At 41.8% G+C, this 13,910-nt stretch overlaps 1 non-coding gene across 1 annotated transcript; it reads left to right on the top strand.

The window, feature by feature from the left end:
* Window positions 1-57: 57 nt before the first annotated feature.
* Window positions 58-129, top strand: trnae-cuc. The gene has a single exon. It is a non-coding gene; the product is annotated as a tRNA-Glu (tRNA).
* The last annotated feature ends 13,781 nt before the right edge of the window (window positions 130-13,910 follow it).

Raw genomic sequence — 13,910 nt, 5'->3', positions numbered from 1 at the left:
AAACGTATTAAACGGAAAACGGTTTAAAATTATAAATATCTTTTCACCTCACAACGGTCCCTGGTGGTCTAGTGGTTAGGATTCGGCGCTCTCACCGCCGCGGCCCGGGTTCGATTCCCGGTCAGGGAACTACCCTTTTTTTCTCGGACTAAATTCCGTTTACCTCTCAAGAAAGGTTTGCGGAGCACATGGAGCTTATCTGACCAAATAACAGTTCCTAGTTCCTACAGTTAAATATACCTCAGCTTAACCGATATGCATGGACTCCTGAGGCACTATCAGCTGTATTACTGAAGTCAAGTAAATTATTATATCAATAGCACCAATCATGCATTTACCCATACAGTACAATTAATCACCCTCCTGTTATCCTTGGGGTCAATTTGACCCCATTCAATGTTTTATGTATCTAAAAAAATGGTTCACACATTTTTTTTTTGCTTAGTATTTCGTGACTTTTCCTAATTTAGTGAGGACTAATGGGTAAACATCAAATGAACATGAAGATCTTTTTTAAATGTCCTGTACGCACTTTGTACGCATCAGTGTTCCTTGGGGTCAATTTGAGCCCAGGCTGTTTTAGTAGTATAAAACATAAAAATGTCAACATTTTACACATATTTGTGTTGATTGTGTAGGATGATATTGAGGTGACTATTACATGCAAATGTATCATTGTAAAAAAAAACTACCCTCTGCTTTAGTTATTGGTCCTTTAACAACATCAAACAGATCTTACTTTAACATTTTATTTCAATCAGTGATATTTTATGGTGATTTATGTATTTTTGATAGTCACATAATAGGAATTCTGGATGTATAAAGGGGTCTGTGGGGGGGAAGGTCGGGGTAATGTTTTATTTAAATGGTTATTTAGGTAGTCAACTGATACTAAAGCACCAGAGACATACATTTTGGTTAAAATTTGGAATATTTCAAATTGACCTCAGAGGATAAAGGGTGTAAAGTAAATCTGAGGATAACAGTTATTATTTAGTGGCCATTACAGTAAAATAACAATATCCGTGTTTGTTTTAATAGCGCGGTTTCACAAAGTTTCCAGTTTACATTTTTTAAATCAATGCCTTATGTGCTAATCCTGCACACAGCTTTACAGATGTACGCTTCAAGAGACAACATGTGCACTACCAAATGGTGGCGCTGGCTGTTAAAGGATTAAATGATATGCATGGACTCCTGAGGCACTATCGGCACATTTTTATATCAATCACTTTAAGGCAAGGCAAGGCAAGTTTATTTATTTATATAGCACCTTTCAACACAAGGCAATTCAAGGTGCTTTACAAAAATGAAAGACATTCAGACAAAGGCATTTAAAAACAGTAAAAGATAATAAAATAAACATTAAAAGAAAAAAATACATGAATAAAAAGTACATGAATAAAAAGTTACAGTGCAGTTTAAGATATGAATAGTTCACACAGAAGTTCCACTTTACTGATGAACACAACGGCTCAGTTTCAATTAAAAGCAGCGACAAAAAGATAAGTCTTCAGCCTGGATTTAAAAGTAATAAGAGTTGCAGCGGACCTGCAGGTTTCTGGGAGTTTGTTCCAGATATTTGGAGCATAATAACTGAATGCTGCTTTACCATGTTTAGTTCTGACTCTGGGGACAGAAAGCTGACCAGTCCCTGAAGACCTGAGAGATCTGGATGGTTCATAGTTTAGCAGAAGATCAGAAATGTATTTTGGGCCTAAACCATTCAGTGTTTATAAACCAGCAGCAGTATTTTAAAATCTATTCTTTGACACACAGGAAGCCAGTGTAAAGACTTCAGAACTGGAGTGATGTGATCCACTTTCTTAGTGTTAGTGAGGACTCGAGCAGCAGCGTTCTGAATCAGCTGCAGCTTTCTAATAGATTTTTTAGTGAGACCTGTAAAGACACCATTGCAGTTCAAACCGGAGAGACGTGATGTAAGAATTACATATTTATTGTTTACACGTCATATGAATGAAATGATTGCCATGATAATACAACAGGAGAATGTAATGGTGTTTGGCGATTAGGCCCCGGTTTGCAGGATAATCATTCAGGAGGGAAAGCACCGCTCCGATGAAATCCCCGGGGTCTAGACACTGGTGGTGGTGATGAGTAGGTGAGACCGGTCGGAAGGAGGAAGGTTTAGCTTTGTCCTGAAGGAGACAGGAGGCGAGAGGGGTGGAGGCGGGTTGCGTGTGATCATCTGCAATGACAACTGACAGGGAGGAAGAGCAGGCATTTAAGGCATTTAGCATGTGCAGCGATTGGCTGCTGAGGGGTGACGCCCTCGTATTTAATGAGGGGGGAAGGGAGCCATAGAGTGACGTGTGAGTGACTCGAGTTAGGTCTTCCTTATTGAACTATATATATATATATATATATATATATCTTTTTCTTACTCTTCATTTCTTTTTCCTTTGTTTTGTAACTGACACCGAAGTGTACGGTGGCCTTCCGCCACGCCTGACTTCGCAGGCTATATATATATATCTTTTTCTTTCTCTTTCCTTTGTTTTGTAACTGACACCGAAGTGTACGGTGGCCTTCCGCCACGCCTGACTTCGCAGGCTATATATATATATATATATATATATATATATATATATATCTTTTTCTTTACTCTTTCTTTATTTCCTTTGTTTTGTAACTGACACCGGAGTGTACGGTGGCCCGAGTCCACGCGGACTGCAGGAAATACATTTTACACTGATACGTTTGAGCAAGGCCTGGGAATGAAATACCTGTGTGCCGGAGATGAAGCCCGTTACATGTGGTTGCAGCGTGAGACGAGACATTATTCCCTGTGGGCGGGGCCCGCGGAATTAGGACAGGAATGCAGTTTTGAATATCGGGAACCTTAGTGAGACATGTATACTTGTGAATGTGTTTGAGCCACCACCAGTTATACGTATAACTACCATAGTTAGGGTCTGAGAGATCTTTGGGAAGCCCGTACGGCGCTGATGTCCGGACGAATGAAGGTTGTGAAGGCGGAGGAGGACCACCGTCCTAGTTGTTGTAGGGATGAGGTAGAGAGACCTTGATTAGCAGCAGAGGTGGCTGCACCTATCCTGAAGGAATGCCCCGGGTATGATATGGGTGATAGGCTGGATTTAGTGAGAACTTGCTTGAGGTAGAAATTGACGGGGCCATGACTCTGCGAACCACTCTCCCTGGAAGAAACCCCCCAAAACCCATGGATGGGCGGCATCCGTGAAGACCTCATTGAGTCAGAGGAACGCACGAGGCCATCGTAAAATAAAATAATTCCGTTCCAGTGGGCGAGCAGGAGGGACCAGAACCGAAGGTCTGAGCGGCAGCCTTCGTCTAAGAAAACGCAGTCATGGAGGTTGTCGACCGCTGATGCTGCGTCCAGGAGGCGGGAGATGAACGAGCGCCCCTGGGGGATGACGTGCATGGCGAAGTTGAGGTGTACGAGAAGGGAGAGCGACTGTTGTTTTGTGATAACTTGTTGCTCGCAGTATGACTTGGTGATGTCCTGGATGCGCTGCGATTTGTCTGAGGGGAGAGACGCCTTCATGTCTATGGAGTAGAGGATGATGCCTAAGAACTCTAAGCGTGTGACGGGACCTAACGTTTTCTCTTTGGAGAGAGGGACACCTCACTCCTGAAGCAGTGTTTAAGCTTGGCCAGTGAGATCCCTGAGCTGTCCTGTGGCGGGTTTATGGGGAGGAAGTCGTCCGGTAGGTGAAGGACGGAGGGGATTCTGACGATGTTCAGCAGGATCCAATAGAGCGATTCCGAGAAGGAATTGAAGATGCAGGGGCTGCTTCTGCACCCGAAGGTCAGGCGAACGCGAAGATAGAGTTTGGACTCCCACTTAATACCGAACAAGTTCCACTGAGACGGATGAATGGGGATGATTTGAAGGCATCGGTAATGTCCGCTTTGGAGAGCCGAGCTCCGTGCCCTGTGAACTTGATCATCTTTATTGCATTATCCACTGAGGCATGGTGAAGGGAGAACTGATCTGGAGGGATGATGCTATTGACGCCGCAGAATGGGCCGGAGCAGGGAGCGGACAGATCGGAAATCAGCCTTTTATTTACGTGTGGCTATTCCGATGGGATTTAAACGGAACACTGAGAAGGGGGAGGAGCTAAAAGGACCGATTATATATCCTTTGAGAAGTTCTTTGTCGATGAGCTGGGAAACTATGTTGGGTTCTTTAGCGGCTGACTGTAAGTTTCTTGCTACGAAAGTCACTGTGGGAGATGGGAGGACCCCTACCCTGAAGCCTTGGGAGAGCCCTGACGGGAGATAGTCAACAAACACGGAATCTGTAGATAGCGCAGCTGCTAGCTGAGGGATGTTAATGAGAGTGGAGGGGTGATATTCATTCCAGAATGTTTTTTTTTAATTTTTTTTTTAGTTATTTATTTATTTGTTGATGTTTCTGGCGCAGAGCCACTGTGACGGCCCGTCCACACGGTGGCGTGCGTTACAGCTTCCAAACGCTTCTGCCCATTCACTTTGAATGGGGTGACGTCACTTTTAGTAGAACTGTATTTTGGGAAGCGACGTGGAGCGTTTGCTGGCGTTGCTCGCTTCAAAAAGTTGAGCAATGTTCAACTTTTGGCGCCTCGGCAGAAGCGTCAGCCAATGAAATCCCGTTTATGCAAATCTGCCGGTACAAGCGCTAGCCAATCAGACCGCGTGTATGTTGGGAGAGACTACGCAGGTAATTCCTCATATTCCAAAAATGTGAGGGAAAATTCATTATGGCGGTAGTGAATCACCCGGTGCTGTATGATCAGTCTCTGTTCATCTACCGGGATACAAACCAGAGGAGCGAGGCATGGAGGGAGGAGGCAGAGACAGTGGGTGAAACTGGTAGGTTTTCGCCTGTTGGGGATTTTTTTTTTTTTTTTCTTGCCCCAGTTTACTTAGTTTTAGCATTGCTATTGCTTTGTGTGTCGGGGGCAAGAGATTCATGTGATTGGTTGTTGCTGCTGTGCGGACCAGTAGCGTAGGCAGAAATTTACTTTAGGGTGGGCCTGTAAAAATATAGGGTGGGCCAGATTTTTCTTCTGCGCATCGGAAACTAACCACGATCCCGCCGGTACCGGTGGCAGATTACTTTTAGAATACTTCCTTTCCTCTTCTTTTTCTTCCTCCCTCCTCTTCTTTTTATCTTTTCTTTTCTCCTTTTCCTCTTCTTTCTATCTTTTCCTCTTCTTTTTTCTTTCTCTTTAGAATACTTTCTTTTCCATAACAGATGGGTATGTTTTGGTGAACGGGAGACACGTATTTTACTGTTTTAATGGCTTATGAAGAGCACGAACACAACATTTTAGTGTCATTCTTGACAGCTCTCTCATCTGCACCGCACATAAAAAGAAAAACTCACCCAGAATGCATTCTTTGTACTGTCTTAAAACCTTTCCTTGGAAAAGTTTATGCATTGTAAGGTGTCCTTGGGTGCTTTGAAAAGCGCCCCTAAATAGAATACATTATCATTATTATTTATTATCTGAAACGATGTAATCACTTTTAAAACTTTTCCCAGTTACTTGCCCCATGCATTCGGCAGCAGCAGGCCATTCAGTTAGATTTGATCCCGTTATGAATGTCATCATTTCGACAATAAATAAATGCTACATAAACGTTATCTTCCACGTTTTATCTAAACATCTCCGTTTCTACCTTCCAATATGTTTTGAAAGAGAACTCTCTCTCTCATCTGCGTGCGGGGCGGGGCCTCACGGACACGCTGCATCTCTCGCTCGCAGATACGCTGCAGCGCTGTGCACACGGTTCTGCCGGTAATGAATATTACATTGTGAGGAAACTTTCCACCAATAATTCCAATAAATATTCACTTCAGGTTTACGAAAGTATTCACTTCAGTTTACTCGTTTTTCAAATGTAACGCCAGCTGAATATACTGATTTTTTTTCTTTCTTTTTCTTCCGATTACGTAACACCGTTACATGTATTCCGTTACAACCCAACCCTGTGTAAGGGTCGAGTGCAAACGTTTTCGTTAAAACTAGTACCTGAGTGCAACGGAAGTTGAAGCTCCTGTGGCGGAGTCTTCCAGAGCCTGGAGGCGAGCATCGATAGCTATCATGGAGCTAGCCAGGGATTGCAGGGAGCCGGCCGCGCTACTCTCCATAGGGGTGTGTGACGCTCCCGGACTGGCGAGCCTGAGAAGGGGTGGATTTTTTGGAGGGGGACGGGATCCTGGAGGGCTCGACTTCCTGCCCTTTTTTACCTCCGCGGCTGCGGCCTCGTCCTGCTCTCTGGGAAGCTGGCTGGAGCTGCTGCCCCGGACTGGGGAGCTACGCTGGAGACCTGGTCCGAGAGCTATCGCCGCTGAGAGAGAGTGAGGCCTGGGGCTGTGGGCAGGGGCGGATCTAGACAAATATTCATGGGGTGGCAAGAGGGTGGCAGGAGATTTTGAGGGGTGGCATCCCCTGACAGAAGTATATGCTGATTTAAATCGCAATCATATCAATCAATTAGGGGTGTAACGGTACACGTACCCGTACTGAAATTATTCGGTACGGGCCCTTCGGTTCGGTACACGTGTGTACCGAACTAATATAGCGTTAAACGTAAAAAATTGAGAACATGAACAACTTTCTGGAAGTAATCTATATCATAGAGCGACCAAGTCATTTCATTGGACGAGAGGCATACTATGAGAGCTGGTCACAGGGATGCGTTCAAATGTAGTCAGTAATTTGAGGAACTGTCGAAATGGCGAACGCAGATAAAGTTGAGCTCGAAAATCCTCCGGCATCATTGAAGTCTCCGGTTTGGGAACATTTTGGTTTCGCAGTTACGTACAAGGATGACGGACAAAGACAGGTGGACCGAACCAAAGCTGTTTGTCGGCATTGTTCAACTAACATTGGTTACGCGGCTGGCAATACATCACACTCATTTGAAAAGGCATCACCCGAATGTGAATATTACCGGTACCAAAAGAAAAAAGACTGAAGTGCAAACCCAACTCCCACTAGCATGTAAGCCTCCACCACTCGCAAAGAGTTCAGACCGAGCCAAAGCTATTACAAACGCCAAATATCCTTATGTTGCCATGTTAGCAAAGCGCTACCTGGCTGTATCTGCTGCCACTGTCCCTAGAGAGGGTGTTCTCCACAGCAGGATACATTGTTAGTGCCAGCAGATCTGCCCTTTCAGCAAGCAATGTGGACAAGTTCATCTTTCTTTAAACAACATGAAAATACAATGACAAGCAAGTCCTAATGTCAAGCTGGCTGCTTAGGTACTAGTACAGTTCAAATACAGATTATTTCAGTTCATCAAAATGCTGCACCTTAATGTTTATTTTACTATATTTTGTATTTATTTGAATACATTAGTCACAGTTTAATAATAATTTAAAAAAAATATTTAATGTTTTGTGATAATTTTTTCTGCTGTACCGAAAACGTACCGAACCGAACCGTGACCTAAAAACCGAGGTACGTACCGAACCGAAATGTTTGTGAACCGTTACACCCCTACAATCAATGTTAACTTGGAAAGCCACAATATTAATATGTTAACTCAATCACATAGGTGATATTATTGTGGCACATCAGTAAAGCCTTACAAGGTGGCAGACGTAATTTAATGAATTTTAACTGAACAATAACTGAATTAGTTTGTTTCACTCTTAGACCAGCAGGGGTACCAATCTATGCAGACTGCTGCAATAAGTACATTAATTAACTGTCTCATCGATGTTTGTCTGAATGAATATGATACTATTAACAATCATATTATTCCTATCAGCTGTCAATCACTGTTAATAAATAATAATAATAATAGATTTAATTTGTTAGCGTTTTTACATGTGCTCAAAGACGCTTTACAGATATAGTGAAGAACTGTTATGATTCACATATTCATTTATTATTGAATAAACTATATTTTTTGGAGGAGTTAATGATGAATGTTCATCAAGATGCTTGCTCACCCTCCTTCAAATTTGAAAAACAAGTAATTATATCATTATTGATATACAGTTACAACCTTGACTTTACATCAGAAAGAACAAACATTAAAGAAGTGACTAACTGCATCAGTTAGGGTTAAAAAACGTGTATTCAGCTAAAACATAAACATCGCTGCAGTTATTATCCAGTGGAAGGTCCTACCTACTGGCCTAGTTAAATCAAAGTGGTTACTTTCTGTTGGCTGGGCAGTGTAGTTTTACACACCGTCTTATTTTACTTTCTCAGGACTTAAAACTGTTTTTTGGGGGCAGACCCCCTCAAAGAAAAATATATATACACGCATACAAGGTCATCATCTTAACAGTTTGTTATTCTCATCGAGTCATCCGTGAGCAGAGCATCAAGTTGGCATGTCTATTGTCTATTGTCAAATGCGGCGATTACTATTTTGTTCAGCAAAACGCCTCACAAACTTATTAAGATCAACAGCTGTAGTGCGTTTTGATTCAATGCTGAGTACAGCCAAACTTGACATTCTCTTCTCTGTCATTGTAGACCGCAACTACCTCATTCCTTCAGTACTTGGGTCCGAAAGGCTTCTCGTTTTGCGCCGTTCCCACGTTCAAGTGAATTCGCCACCAATCATATTTCCACTCTCGCGCCAGGACCGGGGGAGGGGTTACATGACGTGCATCTTGTGCTGCATTCACTTGCACTCGGACATTAGAGACTTTCTCTCATAAATGTCCGATGAGCCACAACTTTTCTTTCAAAACAAAGATGCCAACTGGGGTGGCAGCTGGGGTGGCAAGGCTATTGTTTAGGGTGGCAGTTGCCACCCCATGCCACCCCGGTAGATCCGCCCCTGGCTGTGGGAAAGCCCTGCTGCAGGAGCCGGGCGATGAGGAAGTCTTCCTCTGTTGATAAGCCGCTGTGGGGAGCCGAACCGGGATCGGAGACTTCCAGAGAAGGTTCGTGTTCCGAATTGTCCGAGTTGGACATCTTGAGCTAGTTGTTTCTTACGGTTTTTCTCACGAGAAGCAGTATTGTATTGCAACTACCATTGCGTGTGATCATCTGCAATGACAACTGACAGGGAGGAAGAGCAGGCATTTAAGGCATTTAGCATGTGCAGCGATTGGCTGCTGAGGGGTGACGCCCTCGTATTTAATGAGGGGGGAAGGGAGCCATAGAGTGACGTGTGAGTGACTCGAGTTAGGTCTTCCTTATTGAACTTGCGCTAAAGCTTTCATTAGTCGAGTCTACTGAAGATAAAAGCATGGACAAGTTTTTCCAAATCCTGCTGTGACATTAGTCTTTTAATCCTAGATATATTCTTTAGGTGATAGTAGGCTGATTTAGTAACTGTTTTAATGTGACTGTTGAAACTCAGGTCAGAGTCCATGACTACACCTAGATTTCTGGCTTTATCTGTTGTTTTGAACATTGCAGGCTGAAGCTCAGCGCTAACTTTTATACGTTCTGCCTTGGCTCCAAAGACCATTACCTCAGTTTTGTCTTTGTTTAATTGGAGAAAGTTCTGACACATCCAGTCATTGACTTGTTCAATGCACTTACTCAGTGTTTTAACTGGAGAATAGTCTCCTGGTGAAATGGTTATGTACATTTGTGTGTCATCCGCATAGCTATGGTAACTTATTTTGTTGTTTTTCATTATCTGAGCCAGTGGTAGCATGTAGATGTTAAAGAGAAGAGGCCCCAAGATGGAGCCTTGAGGAACCCCACATGTCATATTTGTCAACTCAGATGTGTATTTACCTATAGTAACAAAGTTGTTTCTGTCCTTTAAGTAGGATTCAAACCAATTTAGAACTATTTCCGAAAGTCCCACCCAGTTTTCTAGTCGGTCTAGTAATATGTTGTGGTCAACAGTGTCAAACGCAGCACTGAGATCTAATAATACTAACACTGAAGTTCTGCCACTGTCTGTGTTTAAGTGGATGTCATTGAAGACCTTTACAAGAGCAGTCTCAGTGTGGTTTGGACGAAATCCTGACTGGAACACATCCAAACAGCTAAAATGCAAGAAATGACTCAACTTTTGAAAGACTACTTTTTCGATTTTACCTAGAAATGGGAGGTTTGATATGGGCCTGTAATTGTTCATTACTGAAGCGTCTAGATTATGCTTTTTTAAGAGCGGTTTAATGACTGCAGTTTTCAGGGCCTGTGGAAAAACACCTGAGTGAAGAGACTTGTTTACTATATGAAGTAGATCTGAGGCCATGCAAGGAAAAACATTTTTGAAAAACCCTGTTGGAATAATATCAAGGCAGCAGGAGGAGGATTTCAGAAGTTGTATAATGTCCTCTAGGTTTTTATCATTAATCTGATGGAATTGTGTCATGGTGTTTGAATTGATTTTAAGTGGACACAGAGACAAAACATTTGCTGTATCTGATGCAGAGGCACTGACTGCTTGTCTGATTTTCTGAATTTTGTGGATAGAGATTCAGAGGCTACTGACACTGGGTTAGTTAGTCTGTCGACGGAAGCGAACAAGACACGTGCGTTGTTTTTGTTTTTGGCAATGATATCAGAGAAGAAAGACTGTCGGGCAAATTTCAATTCCAAATTATAAAGGCCAAGTCTCTCTTTATAGATTTCAAAGTGCACCTGGAGATTTGTTTTTCGCCACCTGCGTTCAGCTTTTCGACACTCTTTTTTCTCTGTTCTCACGGTCATGGCCTTTCTCCATGGAGATATTTTCTTCCCAGTCACTTCCTTTACCCTAGTTGGAGCAATGGCATCTATAACATTTTTAATTTTTGAATTAAAATGATCTACTAGCTCATTTACTGAGATGTTAGCAGGGGCAAGTGTGGAAGAAAAATTCTGAGTAAATATTTCCCTAGTATTTTCAGTTAAATATCGCTTTGTGGTTACCTCTTTTTGAACATTTTTGTGAACAGAAATAGAGCTCTCAAATAAAACACAGGAATGATCAGAGAGTGCAACATCAGTCACCACAACCTTAGAGATATTCAGACCATTTGAGATAATTAAGTCCAGAGTGTGCCCCTTATTGTGCGTGGGCTCCGTCACATGCTGAGTCAGTCCATAGTTATCAAGAACACAAACCAGTTCTTTAGCCCCTCTGTCCTGGGGGTTGTCAACATGGATGTTAAAATCACCAACAATGACTAGACGGTCAAAGTCAATACACACTATAGACAGCAGTTCGGTAAAATCATCAAAAAAGCTTGCACAGTATTTGGGTGGTCTATAGATATTTAGGAGCGAGAGGAGCATTTCAGCTGAACATATTCAAAAGAAGCAAAGTTCCCATAAGATGTCTTCCTGCATTGAAGGGAATCATTGTACAAAATAGCAACTCCACCTCCTTTCTTTTGCATTCTTTCCTGACTCATAAAACTAAAGTTGGGAGGGGTTGATTCGATAAGAACAGCTGCACTGTTATTTTGTTCAATCCATGTTTTAAGGTAAATTCCGTTATTATTTAGTGTAAAAAAGCTTAGTACAATGCTTTACAGATGCAATGTAAATGCACGCTTAGGTGTATTAATATCACATTGTTGAGTTTTTTTGTATACCCACATTTAAAACAAGATATTGGTTTATACTTTCTGGTTTTTGTAATGCATCTGAACATTTAAAAATGTTAAATATATTTTTTAAATGTATTCAGGTTTTTTTGTTTACTTTTAGATAGCTTTAGAATCATCACGTGACCTCTTGGAAGATGATATAGTCCACTTGACTTTGCCTGACCTGAGCTATCTATAATGATGAATACCACATGGTGGCGACAATTCACAACAAATAGTAGCCTGCTAGAAACAGATGTCTGCATCATTTTATTTGTATTAGGTAGATTATAGATAGATCATACATTGTACATGAAATTGATAACATAACCAAACAGTGTCTAATATAAGAGCTTAGTAACTTAAGCTAAATTAGTCATTTTTTAAGTAAATGTATCTTGCAAGTTAAAAAGAAGATTCCAGATTGATTTCTTAATTTAGCCTACTTACACAGAAATACAAGGTAAATATTGCACCACCAAAATGTGTTACATTAATGCAAATGTTCTTAGATGTAAATGTGATGTAGTGATGATTTCCTGTCACTTCTTCCAATAAATCTTAATTAAACTGAACCTGTTAGAGAGCAATTAGCCTGAGATAGTGTGTTTGTGGAGCTTTAGTCCCATAGAGCTGGCTGAGGTGGGGAAAGACTGAAACCCCAGCTCTGATTGGACGAGGCAGAGTTAACCAGTTCCTGGCTGGCTATGTATCTTGGCAATGATTTTGACAGTCGCTATCATTGTGAGAGAGGAGATAAGTTGTCTTAGGGATCGCCATGGCGCCGGTGTGTCCCTCCTCCGTCCTGCTCAGACTCTCACTGACCCCCTCCTCTCCCCTACCCTGCTTGGAGCAAATGATTGTGGGGGACTGTTTGGTTGAAAGCAGGGTTTGTGTTGGCAAGGGCCCCGGGGCTCTGGGTATCATCGCCCCCTTTCAAACCATCAAAACCTTCATGTGACTTAGCAGTAGGACAGCCATGACCACATCCTAAATGTTGCTGTTCCCCTATCTCATGCTCTTGGTTCCCTTTCCTTATTTCTAATACTTTCTAAAAGTTTTATAGTGCAAAATTGTCCTTGATGTTCTGCTTTGTCTTCCTGGAAGCACAGATAATGCTTCCAAAGCTTTCGAAAATCAGTTTAATGCACACAAAGTATAGTAGTTTCAGAGTTTTAAGCACTAAAAAAAGCCAAGGATGAGCTTTAGTAAAGATTTTACTCTTTACTGTTTGATGTTTTCAAGATGTGATACAGGGCTACAATAACAGCCTTAGTCCATCAAACTTATAGCGTCAGGGTCTCTCTGTCGTATAAGATCTGAACAGCATGCAGATGGTATCATTTCAGACTATATTATAATTTTTTTACAGTACTGTCCCTTCCCGGCCCACAATCTTCTAGCATGAGCTTTGCAGAGATTGTTTATTTTGTTATTATTGCTAACAAACACACACACAGGAATTTAGAGGATGAGCAGAACAAGGAACAAAAGGAAAGATTTTCAGGTCATAGTGTATCTTTGGCTGTACCACCCAGAATTCCTGTGTTATTGTTTGTGCCAACTTTTGTATCATTACATTTTTATTATCACATTTCAATTGTGTATTCAGACTGGCACTAGCAGCACCTAAAATCATTGTCATTTTGTGCCTTGTTTTGCCAAGTCAGCACAAACGTAGATACCATCTTGCATATCTTTCTAAACTGTTGTAGTCACAAAGGTCTGACCCAGCACAGACCTTGGAGATATTTCAAATAATTTTACTCGGACGTCATACACTTCTAGCTTAGACTACAACTACTGATAACTTCAAGTACATTGTGGCACAACCCAGTCTCATGGCATTTCGTGTTCACCAACACGATTTTTAATCTATTGATTCGAGTTCACCAACACGATTTTCCCCTTTTTTTCGTGTTGCACAGCACGATTTTAAAATCAATGTATTTCTACTGGTAATGTGTTTCGTGCCTGCAGCACGTCTTTTTCTCCGGTCGGGTCGTGGAAGACCGGAAGCTGTGTTTAATTGTTGATATATTTATGATCCACGTCAAGTATTCAGTTTCGGCGGCATTTCTTCCAGTTTTTCCAAAGGTCTTCTCATCAGGGCTCTATAAATTAAGAACTACGGCAGATCTGTAATATGTAATGCAGCCGAACCGTGTATTACAATGCCGTTATGTGATGACTTTCAAAGAGAAAAGCAAGAACACTCGGAATTAAGTATTATTTTATTCTTTTTAAATGTTTTCCGGATTTCATATAATATGAACACCAAATCCCAGCATGCATTGCGGCTAAAACATCCAATCAGCGAGCTTAAACCATAGCTGAGGATCTTGGGTAATCGCCCGAAATGCCTACGTCTGTTTCCGGTTATTTTTATTTTGAAATTCAG

The sequence above is a fragment of the Gymnodraco acuticeps genome, unplaced genomic scaffold, assembly GCF_902827175.1.
Source record: "Gymnodraco acuticeps unplaced genomic scaffold, fGymAcu1.1, whole genome shotgun sequence".
NCBI classification, from domain to species: Eukaryota; Metazoa; Chordata; class Actinopteri; order Perciformes; family Bathydraconidae; genus Gymnodraco; species Gymnodraco acuticeps.
Note: the sequence above shows the minus strand (reverse complement) of the source record. Positions and strands in the feature narration are given on the sequence as shown.